The 17,850-nt window shown below is 27.6% G+C and overlaps 1 protein-coding gene across 2 annotated transcripts in view; it reads left to right on the forward strand.

Moving 5' to 3' along the window:
* Positions 1-17,850, forward strand: part of LOC126834345 (uncharacterized) — a 43,209-nt gene that overhangs the window by 11,914 nt on the left and 13,445 nt on the right. Inside the window, exon 1 of one of the 2 annotated variants that reach the window (XM_050566201.1) lies at positions 16,777-17,075. The exons of the other annotated variant lie outside the window; for it this stretch is intronic. The gene's annotated coding sequence lies outside the window, so the exon portion shown is untranslated. Of the gene's footprint in view, positions 1-16,776; positions 17,076-17,850 lie in introns of those variants that run through there. 2 annotated transcript variants of the gene reach the window in all.

Consider the following 17,850-nt stretch of genomic DNA (forward strand, 5'->3'; position numbering starts at 1 on the left):
ATGTAACAATTATTGAAAAAGAAAGAAAAAAGATAGGTAGTTGATTTTTAAACTAAAATGTAATACAATCGTATGTTAAAAGAACCGTTATCCAAATGAAGTTTACTTGACCAAAGTGCGATATTTTGTCTGAAACCTTCAAACAAATGTTGCTTGCTGTCATTTTGAATATAATTTTCTTAGGTAATAATTGTTTAGATTGAATTGCGGAATTCTATTTATTTACTTATATTCCATTTTATACGAAATCTTTTAAGACGGTTCTTAAAACATTACTGATTTTTGTTTACCTTGCGAATTTTTCACTGATATAAAATAATGTTTTTTATGTTATTATTATTATTTTTTAGAATTAACGGTAATCATTGTATTTTAGTTTCAAATATTATAGGTATCATAAAGATGGCATTACATTAGAAGTGTACCCTTCTGATTTAATATATTATGCGTGGCTGAATATTTTTAGAGTATGTTATGTTATATAGTTTAATAGCCAACAATTCTTAAATAAGGACACACTTAATACCTACGTTAGTCATCTTTATTGAATACAGATTACACTTTACAGGACGCTCCATGTGGTTATACTCACCGTGATTTCTCTTAAATAAATAATAGTATACTTTCACAACTTAATAATAACCGTTGAATACACATACGGCAACCAGATATTATTTGTATTATAAATATTTGTTAGTCAAATTTTACTTTTTTCAATGATCAAATATTTGGTTTTAATTTACTTATTTGCACATTGAAAGTAGCCTTTTGTAAATGACCTTCTGGAAATCATAACAGATTAATTTGACGGACGTTTTAAAATATAGACAGGAGAACGATTATATATTATATTCGTTCCTATACACCCTTCACCTAAGCATTTAAATAATTGTAAGTTGTAATATGAAAAGCATTATGTTTAAAAAATATAGACACTTCAGATTTTAATATTGATTTTATTGTTATTATTTATCTTATATCAATTGGTGTAATATAAATAATAAATTAATTGGTATTTGTATTTAGAGTATAAACGAACAATTTAATACCAAAAGTGCAACGCACGAGTTCAAAGATTTTTAAAAATTTAGTCAATTAATAATTTTAGATAAAGTCAGAATTATTCTTTTTATCTAAAATAAACAGCAACCTATGTGCAACATATATAGATGGCGTCGTACAAATTTAATGTGCAAACACTTTGTTTGATTTACATTTTGAACAACTCTTTTCTCTTGAGTTAATAAATAATGCAAGTTATCAAAGTGACTGACGAACTTTAATTGTTAATAAGTGGAAAAGGCGAATGATCAACATTGCTTATAATTGTATTTAGCATTGATACAATGAAAACTTAAATTATTCTCATCGTTAAGTGATTCTTGTAATATTCATTTGTACAAATTTAACAACTAACCAACCTTTAAAAATTACTCGCAAACTTTTTTGTATAGGTAATGAGCAAAAATTATGTATACGGCCTTTATTTTAGTCTTCATTAGACATTTTATGTTAATATATGAAAATTAAATTTTGGTTTTCTTTTCCAAACTGTTTTGTGTATAAAAGTACATTTTATATACGCGCAGTTACGTAGGAATAGTTTTTAAAGGTAAACCAGAGATTTGGATTAAAAGTGAAAAAAAACTTTTTAGATTTCTATAAAAGTATAACATGTAAAGAATTTTAATTTTGGTTTTACTCAAAAAAAATTCTACATATTTTTATAAAAACGAAATATAAATAACACTTATAGCTCACACTGTGAATTTTTTACGGCTATAAAATATAAGTTATTCATAGTTTTGTTTTTGTCATTTGTTAATTTGGGTGTTAAATAATGAATCTCAAAGACCTTTCGGTCGAAATAACTTTTGAGCTGATTTTGGCAATAATGAATGTTTAAAAAATATTAATATTTATTTTAATAAAAAAGAAGAAGCTAAAAAAGTTGTTTGTCCACAGATTTTATACATTAATGCATAACAAAAGGAAATCACTTATTAAATACAAATTTACTAGAGCTCGTCGATTAACTTCATCAATATTTTAAGACAGTGTGTGATGAAAAGAGAGACAAGTAGGAGAGGCATTACCAATATTTGTGTTGTTATTGTGCTGGTTGATGAGAAAGATAACCTAAATGGCCGGTAGGTAAGGCTTACTTATAAGACGAATGCAGTTTTTTATGTTGTATTTGCTTTATTTAAAAATATGAATTTTCATTGTTGTATTTCCAGTGGATGAACGCTAATATTTTCTACAATAATATATATATATATAGATTTTAGGGTAGTGTTAAAAAAATACAGATCCCGAGACCTTGATATAGGTAATTGAAAGTATTTTCTGGTAGTTTTTTGATTAAGAAACACAGTGTTTCTATGTTACATTTTCAAATAGACTGTTCAAATTCCAGCATGCATTTTGTGTGCATTGTTACAATAGTATGATAAATGATAATTACTTTCTCTATTCTAATGTAAATAAATGCTTTTTTTTATGAACAAATGATAACATACATGCTTTAAACCCGGAAAGGATTTATAATTTTTAATTTATGGCAAATTTGATATGCCATAGGGATTAATTATAGAATTCCTATGTAGGAAGAAAATATTATATTTTTTATGGGAATTATAAAATTTATTCCCGTTTTTGAGGGATGTATTTTAATTATGTACACTACATTCATATTTTATACGAGTTAATACTAGGAGGTCATTTGATAAATATACTAGATTTTATTGTACTGCGATACTCACCATAATATTATTTTAATCATTTTAAAAGTCCCTCCATGCCATAATAATAATGGCTGTATATAATGTGGGATTTGACGCGGTCAAATAAAACGGAGCAAATGCTTTTGTGCCATTCAGGTGCGTGAGGTGGCGGTTTTAAACTTAAATTGTCAGTGTTTAGACAGTACTTTTACTGTTTGATAAATAAACAGTAATAAAAAAAAAAAAGAGTTGAAAACAGACCTCGACAAGTCAACCGTAGCCATCTGCCATAAATATAAATCTTTGTGGCTTAATGAAATATATTATGCTTTTTGCGCATTTTGTTGTTCAATATTCATTTCGACATGGCTTTATGTTCAAAAGATGGCGTATTTTATTTCGATGTAATTTCGTTGTTATAGAGATTTTTAATTAAAAAATACTAATTGCACGTCTTGTGCTCCAACTATTATAAGGTTGTATAATTTTCAATATCAATTGAATAAAATACAAAAATTCGGTGTACATGCCAATAGCTACAGATCTCTTGAAGATAATTCTAAAATTAAGTATTTCGCGTGTTCCATGCATTTTTAACATATTTGTTTCGCATAAATAAAAACAGCGACGCTCTTAGAATACCTAAAAGAGTTGCACTATTATGTATTATGTTGTTATTTTAATTACTGCCATCAACCGTATTTCAGATCTCAAAGCTTTAATAAGAGCTACTAAACTTGTATTCTGCGTTATGCAAGTTAAACGCTTTATAACACTATATAAGTGTGCTGTTTAACATTTAAAAGAAACGACGCATCGGGGTATGTTTTTTATATGAATTATTAATGTCATAAATCATTCATTGAGGTTCTTTTTTATGTCTTATATTTCTAGAATGATATATTTTCCCGTCGAGATTCCAGTTAAAGTAAAAATATTATCGTCTCTCGATGTTTAGTTCTTAGAAGTCTGAAGTATTATTACAGACGGGCAAGTCTTTGCTATTATCATCTATATATAAATATATCTAATAATTAAATATGAAGCACGAGTGTTGAAATGTATATTTTTCTCAACAAAAATATTATATTAAAGTTGAATAAATGAAGAGGGGTCGGCGCTAACTAGTGCTCAGAAAGTATTCATAATATAGGTACTCGGATAAACTACTTGATACAGTAGTAATAAAGTTTTGATGTGAAGAAAGTATATTAAATTCTTACGTTTTAAGTCTACGTGTCTTTTACATGCAAAAGACAGGCCTTAAAAGGTATTTATAATAATGTGTTCGGTAAAATTATAATCCGTCGTTTATACTATGAAACTATTCTCATTAAACTGGCGTTAAATTTAGATATTGTTTTACTGCGCTTTATTTTTATAAACTTAGTTCATTAGTTCATCTTTCCACCATATACATAAATATCTTATTTCAGCCGTCTTCGAAACTGTTCAAGCGACCCCTTTTTTGTATGCTTTTTAATCCTATCCAATATTTAATAGAGTTATATAATTTATTGTTAAAGAAGGTCAAAGTAAATTGGGCGTGTATTAATCAATAATCTTCTTGGAAACGACGATTTTAAGAAATGAGAACTTTTTGTACCGTGTCCTATATTCTTTGCTCAGTGAAATTAACTTTCATTATCTGTACCGTATTCATGAATAAAATAGGTAAATTAGTTTGAAACAATAGTCGAAGTGGAGGAAAGAGGAATACTAAGAAATATCACGACTTCACTTTTTTTAATTATTACATTTCTATATTTATTTTGTCAGAAAATTGAGTTCTTCGCTTGATTATATTTTCAAGTCTAAGCTACTTTTAATTATTATTATTTTATAGTTATGAATAAAAAAATCGATATTAATTTTCCATGCGATAATAAAAATCACCTTTATTTTTTGTTAAGTATCAAAGATTATTTTTGGATATATCTTGCGAATATATATAATTAGTATAATGCTACTTCGACGTTAATTTAATATTGTATGAGTAATCGGTCCTAGTCTGTTGTAAGCGGGGATGATGATTATTACCGAAATACACATATACGCTAAAATGTATTCTTTTTTTATTGTGGCGATGGGTGTTTTTAAATATTTTATTATTTTATTACTTAAATATTTATAACCACAAGCGTTGGTCATTCTTTTTTTCGATTGTATAAGTAGTTAACTTTTTTATTTGGCTTTATTTAAATTATTATTTTTTGGTGTCGAATGTGAAATTTGAGATGTTTGTGGATTGTAGAGTGTTCCTCTTTTAATCAAAGAAATAATTACTAAAATCCAATTACTCTACAAGGCGCCATCGTACGATGTAAACGTTTATGAAGCATGTAATCAAAGAAAAAACGGGCTGCGACCGGGTTTCTTAAAACATTTTTAATTGTATCATAATTGGTAAACAACCCGTAATCGTCGAGTTACAGTATTTCAATATACCTAACAATTTTTTGTTTGAGCACCAGTTTAAAAAATAAAAATTACCAAAAAACAGATATTGTTGGATATTGTCTAACGACGGACACATATCAAATAGCGTGGAATTCTCTTGCACGGGATTGAATTAACCAAAGCAGTTTCGTTGGCTCCGTGTATTATAATGATATTATAGCTGATTTTGAAAATTGATTCTGATAATTCGCGGGGTTTCTTTTTACACGGGACGATAACAAATTTATTAGGCGATTGATGGCCGCCCGAGCGGCTAAATCTCGAATGCTTCGACCCCTTATGTACTTTATAATATACCAATATTCTCGGGGTGTATGCGTAAGTCTTATGATTGCTCATATATAAGAAAATCGCCGTTGCTTTCAAGTTCAGATGACATTCGCGTTTATTACTGCGTGGCAGGGCAGAGGCGTGCTCGGACGGCAAACACGTTCCGAGTTGATGATGCGTGTCGCCGGTAAACGGATAGCGTTTCACATGAGAACGTGTCAGGCAGTAGTCGGGGCGTGGGCGGTTTGGTCGGCCGGAACGAAGAAGACATTCTCTCTTGTGTACATCTTATATCTCTATGTGTATATATTACAGATTTATTTTTTATGCTTTAGAATATTGTACTTGGACGGAATTCGTAATCGGTGTTGATGCGACCGCGGTGTATTGTCGACCCGTCTAGATAATTTGTCAAACGAAAACCACCCCACCGTGCTCGCACCTGTATATGAATTCAACCAAAAATGTCTATCGAAAAAGTGCTTTATACTTTAGGATTTATTTTTTATTTTTTATCAACGCTGTATTATAATATTGGGTCGGTATCCATTATATTGTATAGCCTTTCCATTCAACGGCGGTGCGATGATGCTTTTTAATATTTATCTCCAATATTCACCAGAAAAAGGGACCGCTTGTAGAAATCAACATTCCCGTTATTATAAATATAATAATATTATTATTATCCATTCGTGCAACACGAACCGGTGAAGCACTCGATTGTTTACGTGTTAGGATTTATAAATAATGGAACCGAAAGGAGGGACACTCGGGCCTTTGATTTTTATTTATTTTTGTAGTTTTAGTAAAATTGGTGTTGCCGTTTACAAAAGTATTGTAGCCTCGATACGAGTCCGAGAAGGTATTATGGTTATACGGAGAAAAATGTTTTTTATTTACTTTTGTTGACCAGCTTTTAATGAATCCTTAACGACTTTTAGACTACTGAAGTGATTACATAATATTATTTACAGTTTGAAAACCATAAATTGTTTTCTAAAGATACTTAAAAGTCTAAAAGTTATAAAAGTTCACCTCATCTCCGTTAAAGTCAAAAGAAATATGAGAACTAATAAGAACTTGGGTAAATAATTTAAACGGATCGACTAAATGTTTTTTTTGAACTTGAAATAACTGGTCATTGTAAGCGCCTGAGATGTACAGAAATGCTGCGTTACCTTTATAATATGATGAGAAAAATAATAATAAAATAATCACTATATAAAGGATATGAATTGTATTGGAATATCTATTAAAGTTATTTGGATTCATTAAATATCTCGAAGAAGATGGATAAAACATAGTATAACAGTATAATAATCTCACAAAACAGTATTTTAATCATTTTACACGAGAAAGTTGGTTTGAATAAAAAATTGAATATTTTCACAAAAACTATTGCACTAGGTATAAGATACAAATGAGAAAATAATTTTTTTTCAAGTAAATTTCATTAACACTTTGGTAGGTATCAAATTCATTTTGAAATTAATTAGTCCTCCGGGGGCCGTTTCTCAGTGGATTATAAACGGATTATATAATAAAGCACTGAATTAACTTTAAACTTTTAGCGTTCGGCATTCTATAAACCGGACGAACAAAGCTGATTTATAGCTTTAGAAATTCATTGAAGTATTGGGGGCGAAAATCGTTTACATAACTAAACAATCACGTATTAAAGATGGATAAACTAGACAGGTCTGTGTTTACCCATTTGCAGTATAACCATCGTAAAAATAAATTAACATGGTCGAAATTTATTAAAACCACTTTTTTCTTAAATATTATCTAACCTATTAGGTTAGGTAATAACAAAACCCTTTAAAACGACCCACTTTCAATCCCCGTAAGATTTTAGGTTATTTAATAATTACTAAATAAATAACACTTATTTAATAAATCTGTCGTAGACGTATTAGATATTAAATAGGTACTGAGAAAATCCCTTTGAGGCGAAACACGTTTATAATAATTATATATATCAACGAAATAATATAATACTTATGTAATCAAATAATTTATTTGTGTCACACAATGGGCGAGGCGTCAAAATTGGTAGTAGAGGTATTCAATTCGAATCCCGCCGACTGTGAAACAAATTATCGTCCGTCTCCACCCACGCATAAGTTCTTTCTCAGTTGGGGAAGTGGGTAAAAAATATGAATAAGAATAATATGTACGTTTGTATGTTATTTGTCATTTGTTGCAATTGGTATTTCACATACATTTGTATAGATACTGACAAAATAAATAAGTACACTTCCAGTGAAGTACCTTAGTAATTGAACGAATTTCAAAATACTGAGAACATTCATTCAAATACAAGCATTTACCGAGTAAGCTTATTTTCTTTTGTACCTATAATTATGATTCAACAAGTATGAAATTTTAATTATTTAACTGGTGAGTTTAATAAAATTTTAGTGCATGAATACTTAGACAACACCTAGACAAACAATCACCATTTCATAAATCAAAGTTGAATTACCAAAATTAATACAATATATTGTAAAAGTTGTGATAAAAAGCGCAATTCAAAAATTCAACTGACTAAAGTATTTTTAATTACTAGTGTAATTTGTTAAAAACATAAAATAAATTTGCAGTATAATTGGTAGTCTATCAATTGAACTGGTTTTGTTGCAAATAATTTTACAATAAATATAGAACAATTCTATTATACGTTTCATGTGTACATAAATTTAGATTCTAGCCAGATGTAATCTAAAACCATAACAAAGCGAAAAATGACTTCTCATCGATCCATTACGAACACATTATGTATGCAAATTACTATTAAATAATAAAAATGATTAACACGTGCGTGATAAACACGCTTTGCTAGTAATTATTTATAATCGTAAAACCTTAAAAAAAAAAGCTTCATTAATCGATGGAATGTAGTCTAAACAATGCCGTACTTAACCAATGAAATTGGCGCTGATTTAAATGTACAGCGATGTATTTATATAATACTTATTGTTAATAGATTATTAAAACTATTATAAATTTAAGATAATTATTATTTTGAAATGTATTACAGCTCTGGAATTTGTTAAAACCTGTTCAATTTAATTATTAAATATGTTAATATAGAACTATAATAGAAAAATAATGTTTAAAAAAATCTAAACAATCAGAACAGTGGTTTAATACAATAATACATAAACCTAATTACCTATAAAACCATAACTACTCGGGTACTAACAGTTTATTAGCACAACAAGTAATGTAAGTGTGTGTGTAATAATTGTGTACAAGTAACATAAATATAAGGAACAAGTATTAACCAATTACTTACTTTAATGTTTAAAATATTTAAATCCTTTTTTTTTAATAATTAATTTTAATATTTTATTAAGAAGTTAAGAAATTTTAGAATTAAAAAAAAATAAACCCCGAAAATTCAATAATTATATTTATTTTTATCAGATTTGGATCTGATAGGTTTATACCTCCAAAATTGCAAAAATCATTTGATATCAATATTGTTTAACAGAGAAAAAACGATGTAACAAATTTATATGATTAAAAAATATGTAATTTTATAGCTGACTGCTGAATAAATATATTTTCTATTAAACATTTTGTCAAACCATACATAAAATGTGGTTTTACGCTTAATGAACCATATTTACAGCAGCTCACGGACCTTGGTTTTTCCATTATAATCTTTTATTAGTGTCTCCAAAAAGATCGAGTTACAATAAAATAGACGACTATTTTCTTTAATACTTAGAAATCTAAATCAGCCACAATTGATTTTGTATTTAAAGTACATTATATTTTTTTGTCAGTGTGTTATCTAATCACTAGAAGTCGTTACGCTATTTATGCTATAATCCATATTTGTTTTTATCTATATTCACCCTATGAGTTTATGTGTTTGTTTTTTAGCTTTTTAACTTTGCTATTTTGACTGGATTTTAAAATAGTTAGAACGGATTGAAAGATTATATTATGTAAATTAGCTAATAAAATAGGTACTCGAGAGTAGATTTTAGTGATTAAAATAATATATGAACTTAAATTTTAAAAGTTTGTATGTATTGTTACGCATACTACGTTTTTGCGAATAGTATTATTTCTCGTTCTTTATCAGATTGAACAACAGACTCATTTTCTTCTGACGTTATTAAATTAGGCGGAAGACCGTCTAGAAATAGAAATAACCAGTAACCACCCTCTCCCAACGGGCTATACATTTGTTTGGACAGGGTTATGTTGACATAATCATAGCCGAATCACGAAGTAAAATCCTTATCTGATAAAAAAAAACACAGTCTTCAATTAATGCAAAGAATAAAGTGTATATGTTATCTTGAAATTCAATTATACTGAGATTAGTTGATGAGAGTTGGATATCAGTTCATTGGCCAAAATTATGTATGCACGGTTCCCTATGTACAGATATGGTTATTCTATGCACTATTATAGTAATTAACTAGGTACTTGGTAGTACAAGTCGACAATGGTTTGGTTTCAAAATGTCGAGTAGGTACTTGCGTTTGCATGTATTTTGTTTGATTTATGAGCAATACTGCTACTGCTCGTTAAAATAACTGTTTTCGGATTATAATATTGTATACTCGAAAAATATAAGTATTAATAATTATTTTCAAGTGATGTTAAACTGTGTATTATGGATTGTTATGTTTTTAGTTCTTATTAAACCCGAATTGGTAGTGTCTTGGCTTATCATTTTACTTTATAGATTTTTTTTTATTAAAAACTATGTATATTATAACGTACTTGTTTTCAAAGCATATACCAAAAAAAAAAGAAGATAAATATTGCTATTAATTTAAAATGTAAGAAAACCCGTGTTTTAAGTGTTTTTTTCAGTATAACTCTTCCGCGAACTTTTACAAGAACATATTATAATAAATTTATGAATAGCCATTAGTAAATGTCAGTATTTAATTCAATCATTTTTGGTTGTCAGCAGTCTAAGCAATTTTTAAAATGTATTTATCTGTTGTAACCTATTTGTATATGTATAACTAGCGTTGTAAAATAAATTGTTTAATTAAAAAAAGCGTAAATTCCATACTTAGATAAGACTCCGATTGCCTAACAATATTATTTTATTGAAATATTCAATGTCGGCAATTTTAAACAAACAAGGCAAAAGAAAATGCATGTTTTTAGAGAACTAACTAAAAACTTGTCTTTTAATTAAAATTGTTATATAAAGTATTTTTATTAAAAATCTACATTTACTTTTGTCCTAATTATTTACCACTGTCACTACATATACATTACATTCATTTTTATAATACTAATTTTTTAAATAATGTTTTATTGATAAATTATAAAATATTATACAAAAAATGTTATAATATATAATTACCAAATAAAAAAATATACATAAGTATATATTTTTAAATTAAATTGAACCAGTGATTATTAATTATTATTCTTTAATTTAAAAAATATTATTTCTAAAGATAATTATTATACCGTACATAATTTTACTACATTATATAGGTACACATTATGTATTTAAGGTTTTTTGAGTTTAAGGGGGGATTTATAATTACTTTATTAATATTATAAATCATCACAATCTTAGAATTTTTAACTTATGTACTAATTTGACATAACATTAAAATGTTGATTTTAAAATTTAAAGCAGCACTGTTTCTAGAAAAACATCATCAGTTTTAAAATTTTAGTTCACACGCGAACAATTATGTGTTAGGTGTGTTTAACTTAATAAATCTTGAACTAAAATTTTTTTTAAAATCTGTCCTAATTATTTTCTTACTTTTATTTACTACAGTTTACTGTTTAGAGTACAAAGCATTTTAATAGGTATCTTTTGAAGTTTTACCTGTGCTGTGTAAGAAGTTTATTTTGAGCTGTTTTTTTATCTCGAGACTAAAATTAAAACTCTTTTATAACAGCTGTAAGAGTAAACCTTCTGAAACAAATTACAAATATAGTATCGTATGATTGGCAAAAAAAATACCTACTACATTACCATTATTGTGATCATAATTTTTTAACAGAGGAATATTCAAATTGTGTTAAGTGGTTTTAGGTGATTGTGAAAAAAATGTATATCAAATTTATTATTTTCAGCTGTATAATTTTGTTAGAGCATCATTATAATAGCATCCGACGGATACAATTGTGTGATTATTATACAAAATCCCAATTTTAATTTAATTCGTTGTATATCTAATATTCTTTTTAAATACAAGAAAGAACTCATTTTTCCTCTTTTAGTGTCCCGTCATCACTGCATAATATTTTCCTGGTAACAAGGTAAAAGTCTACTGTTACAGATGGAGTAATTGAAAAACAAATGGCGTAAACACTAAAATAAATATGATTATTTTTCTAAAAACACCAAAACTAACATAATTTAATTATAAACATTCAATTAAAATTAAACATGTTTTGTTTCTCTATAAAAATTGCATTCAAATATTTTATTCTATTTATAGCTGCAATACTTCACTTTGTTTAAATTAAAAAATATTTTCTTTTTACAATAATTAGTGTAAGGTTCATACTAAGGGCGTTCCGTAGTTTCTCACATTGGTTTATAAAATATTATTTTATTTTACTCGTTATAGTATATTATATCCGGTTCGCTTATCCGCAAGCGCAAACATTATTATATAATATTTTATACTAGATACCTTTACATATACTATATTTTGCTTGTATGGCACCATTATCGCTGTCTTTAATAACACCGAATCTTTTTTTCCTTTTTACAAATAGACGGTTGAATGACTTTTAACAAATACCTACAAGCCTGACTTAAACGCGCTACAAAAGTTATACATCAGACGTCAGCCTAAGTTTTGTTTATTGCTTTTTGCACGCATTTTGAAGTGATTGATTCCATTTCTAGCTTGAATATAATATTCACTTCGATTGGTATCGTGCATAAAGAAAAAAATATATTCTAAAAAATACGTTTTTTACAAATAATAATAATCTTTTCGCACATTTCACTCGAAATTGTTCTTATGCGTAAAACTAAGACGGTACACTAGTGGCTACAGTAAGTTAATACAACTTCTCAGACTTACAACGTATTACCATTTTAATAAAAAAAATGCTATATGATGACTACTGAAACTAAAAAGGTACTCAATATTGTTTATACGGACGTTTCTTTATATATTAATGGTAAAATTAAGGGATTTTCAATAAGTCAACATCCTATAGAATGTTTACTAATTTGAATATTATGACCCAATTCTTAAAGAGTTCTGATAATATTTGTATACAACAATGTACAAGTTTTATATGGATTTTAAATATTGTACATACTATATAATATATAGTATTTATTAACATCCGGCTCAACCCGGGAACGCGTGTAACAGTTAGTTATTTATTTTTGGTAGTCATAAGTCATGTTTATAAGTAAAATGCATACACGTTCTCTATAGAAAATGTTTATTGAAGCAATAACGAAATATTTTATAAATATATTTACCTAATATTCCGCAAATAATGTTAATAATATTTTTGAAAAATCTAACGTGCCCGTGACCTAAGTATAACAGCTGCGTGGAGTGTTACATTTAAGGTAATTTTCGTTTAACAGTAATTTGTCACATAAAAAAAAACAATAACGTGTAAAGTGATTATAATATGATTTAGCTTTTAATAATTAATATCTTCATTTCACGTCTAATTGTATGCAACGCCGCTATTTGTTAAGCCAAATGTTTTTTTTTGCTTCCTATGATAAATAAAAATATTGAAAATGAAAATAGAGTAACAAAATATTAGACATAATATTACAGGTAGGTACCTAACATACTTTTATTAAAAGACATGTTATCAAATTTCCACTATAATGAGTTGCTAATAAATTATTTATCAAACCAATGGTCGTAGAAAGAAAATGAACATTTATATAAGTATATAAACTTGATCACAATTTTGCTATTTTAATGTATCGATTTTCTTGTACGATAGATAGCAGGATAACCCCATGTCAATCAAAAATGTAAAATTTGATTTGAAACATCAAATTAATATTAAAAATTTTTTACGTCCATTTAGATTTTTGCATTGATGGCTTCATTGTTGATAATCATGATGTAACCGTATGGCATTTTTGGCATTCCTAACTTCAGGAATACCTCGAAACGCATTACAATGAACGAATATTTTTGATTTCTATTATTTGGGTATTTCACAATACCCGATAAATATCGGCGAAATGTCTGACGTTTAAACTGAAATTAAATTATTTGCGTACCATTGAAATGTAAGAAAACACTGTTAACCCTTAGGGTTTAATCAACCCTGACATCATCAGCACTGTGTGCACTGTAATCATTGAATAACTGATCATATTAAGAATTCCCTAGAAATAATGTTGGACCATTGATCGGTTTACTCACTTCAGTTTCCTGTTGGATAAATAACTTTCATTAAACTTAATAATACTCTTTACAACAAAAACGTATTATTTTATGAACTTAAGACACGAATTAACAGAACAATACATTGTACAAACCAATATTTAGATACTATTAAATTAGACACCGTATAGAATGGAATTTAACTATTTCTAAACAATAACAACTTTTAATTTTAATCTAGTGTAATAGTTATCATTAAAATTATTATTATTTTCTTCGCACTTAAAAAAAACTGTAGACTATTTGAAAATATCGGGTAAAAAATGTTTTATGTATTAAGGTATGTATAGTATTGATATAGCCTATAAACAACAAATTGTTATTATTATTATTTATTGTGTGTGGACCGTGATTAGCCACATATTAGTTTTAAACATAATCCACATTTCAAAACCCCTGTATAAACATAGGTATAACGTTCAAGGTAATTTATCAACTTACTTCCTAATGTTATAAATATCGATACGTGACTATCGCTCACATTTGGAGCTTATAAATGGTTAAACGCTCTGCGTGTGCGGTTACTCGAAAGTCACCACCGTGGCCTGTATGATCACGAGGGCTTAAACAACAACACTAATTTGAAAACGTTAAAAAATAATGATTTTAAGTGACAACATGATATATGTTCATACAGTCACAGCGAAAAATAGTACCAAGAAAATGCTCGAGACAAATTTGATTTTGTGACAGGTTTTAATGGTTTATGAAATGTAAGTATGACAGCTATATCTTTTTGATTAGATTCGCCCTTCGGCCCAAAAACTTTTACACCATATAGAATTAATTGAAATTCTGGTTTTTTTTTTTTACTTGAGCTCTAAGTATTAAAAATAAAATTACACGAGCAAGTGTTGTGGCTATACTATAGTAAAGGAATTATTTTCATGGATACTTGATATTGTTTAATGGCTACACACGCATAGAATATGAAACCGATAAGTCTTCTAAATAATTTGAAATGAACATTGTAACGTACAGTTAAGAATAATCCGATTTGTCTAATACACCTAATGTACTATTCAAAAAAACACTAAACTATCTCCGTTATCTTTTTAAACACCTCTATTAGTTGTTCTAATTTGTATTGTTTAGGTTTAAACGTACCTATTAGATAACACTAATTGTATATCAATAGAAAATATTAGAAAGAAACTTCAATTAATTAATTCGTCTTATCAAAACTATAAAATATAATTTGATTTAATTGGTTTTGCTGTAGAGTGAGTCCACGTGATTAGTGAAGTGTTGTAAAATTACAAATTTAGTGTATGAGATCATTAGGAAAATATAGTTGTAAGATAGTTCTATTTTTATATGGTTTTAGATAAAAATAAAATTGAAGGTACTTGACCTCATTGTCTATATTGACCATAGTCAGTCAAATTCAAGGATAAACATGTTATTTGCGTTGAAGACAAACGATGACGAATCACATTGTTATGCATAATAATATATCATACGCCTAATATAATAGAGATTGTTTTTCGTTTTCGGAAAACGAGAACGGAACTCTATTCTATACACATAATAATATTATATAATAATTCAACACAATTATATTACATCATATAGATTGTCTAACAGATATGGGAATTATTAAAAAAAATAATCCATTAAATTTGAATTGGTATTATAGGTATATAGGTATATTTTTTTTTTTTTAGACTTCGTACGTACAATAATAATAATTATATCCCAACAAATAAATATGTTTTACAATAAGAGTTAACGTAATTGCCCGAAAACTCTTTAATGTAAATTTTTGATGTATATGGGATACATGATTTTGAGTTTGCAGGACAAAAATATAATTTTTAATTTATGATCAATAATGTATAATTTTGGTCTGTGAAAGTGTATTATTATTCTTATAATATCTACTTTGTGGATTATAAGTTATCGTAAGATGACATACTTGTAAATGTAGGTATTTTAAAACATTATAATTGCATTATAATGATTGCATTCAATACCTAGCTGATAATAACCGTCAATGACAGCAACATAAATACTTCAATATGAGTACTACAAATAACTCTTTACGACAAACGGATGGATCTTACATTAGTATATTGTATTTACTATAACTTATTTATATCATGAGTGTTTATACATAAGTACATCATAAATATGGTTTCTATAAAACGTTTATAACAACACCAGGTATAAAAACATATTTACTTATTGAGTAAATAAAAAATTATTTTTGCGTTTTCTATTTAAGAGCACATAGTAATAATAATAACAATATTAGACATTGTCTGACCAAAATTTTGTGTTTTATATTTCAATATTTGATACAAATATTGTTGATGTTTGGAAAAAATGTGTAAGTACCAAGTATAGGCATATGCATAATATGTTTAGGTGTGCTAAACGCTAATACATGTGTACATACTGACTTGTATGCAGTATGGGTTAAAAAAAAAATGCTTTACAGCTTTGCGTTGATGTTACAAAAGGTCAATTGAAAAAATTACCACAGATAACGGGTATAATATCCACCCAACGCCAAGTAATTTTTTAATGTACAATTTACAAATTATAATATAATATTAGTGTGTCATGTACACTAATAAGATTAGTGAATTTATTATATTGACGGACCGCAATGGTTGGACTTTGTTTTGTAATTTCCATATGTCAGTACTGTGTGGTTTTTTGTACGCATATTAAACATTATAATATATATCGGACTATTTACCTATCTACACTGTCAAGGTGACGCATACACGGTTTAATGGTAATTACTTAATATAAAATAATCTACATTATTCTTATTGTTTTTATCGGCTATTCTCGGAGTTGGTTTTATTGCCGAATGTAGATCACATGAACATATACATTTTTCAAAGTATCCAATAATATATATATATTATATAATATGTTGTGATAACCGATTAATACCGCAAAACTGCGCGTGTTACAATCTGTGGATAACACATGGTTTTAAATCATTTGTAAGACGTTCTTGAAAGATTTCTCGTCGAAGTGAAAGGCAGACAGTTTTATTACCTATCACGTTGTTCCTATGTGCCCGGTATTGTCAAAGGATTAGCGGATGTGGTCTTGTAGCGCACTAAAGTCTACAAGACGTGTAGTGTCGTCATAACTACTTCGTACGTTCTTAGAGAGCATGCCATCGAAAAAGATACTTGGAAAATCTAGACGAGTTGCATATTACATTACAACCGCAATGCAATAAATCTCCGTAAGTAACTAATTCGTAGTAAATGATAAAATGTAATATGATTTTGTGCGTTAAATCAGTAATTTTTTTTGCCAATTTTTTAGAAATGAAAAAGGGGACTATAATCACAATAAATGTATTATATATTAAAAACAAACAATTTGATCATTGTGCGTTTTAAAGGGCGTCGCACCGCCCATTTTTAAGGAGTAAAGTATAGGCAGTTTTTTACAAAATCTTAATTTAAAGGTTAAACTGTGATGTGTAATTATTAGTTCAATAACTAGGACTCTATTTTGGTAGTTAATTTATTTTTTGAACTATCACAGCATCCTTGAAAGCGATTTAAAAATGTTTTTTCATCTTTACATGTTTAAGGAAACTGAAAATAACTTGCTTAATTTTTGTATTAGTTATGTAATAGTATTAAATTTTCCGTAATACACACGTTAGTGCACCCCGAGAAACTTGAGTGACTGAATACATAATATATAACTCAACATAATTAGTTTTTGACAATAAATCGTCGCATCGTTTTGTTTATGTAAATAATTGTAAAAAACGTAATGACTGTTTATTGAATTAGTTTTAAAATACCAATTTGATTACAAACACGGTTTATAACGTTTCTAAGTAAATATTTAAATTATTAAATGACAAACACCATAATTTGAATATTATCAGAGTAAAATCAATTGACAAAAGTAAATCGACGTCATAGCCACTCTATTATTTGGTGACGAAATATGTTTGATTAATTTATATAAGTTAGCAACACTTTTGTTTTTATCAATAT

Source organism: Adelges cooleyi, unplaced genomic scaffold (genome assembly GCF_023614345.1).
Source record: "Adelges cooleyi isolate 19-005CV unplaced genomic scaffold, UGA_ACOO_1.1 ACOO_flye_CR_arks_rails_tigmint_CR_PRNA_21, whole genome shotgun sequence".
Taxonomy (NCBI): domain Eukaryota; kingdom Metazoa; phylum Arthropoda; class Insecta; order Hemiptera; family Adelgidae; genus Adelges; species Adelges cooleyi.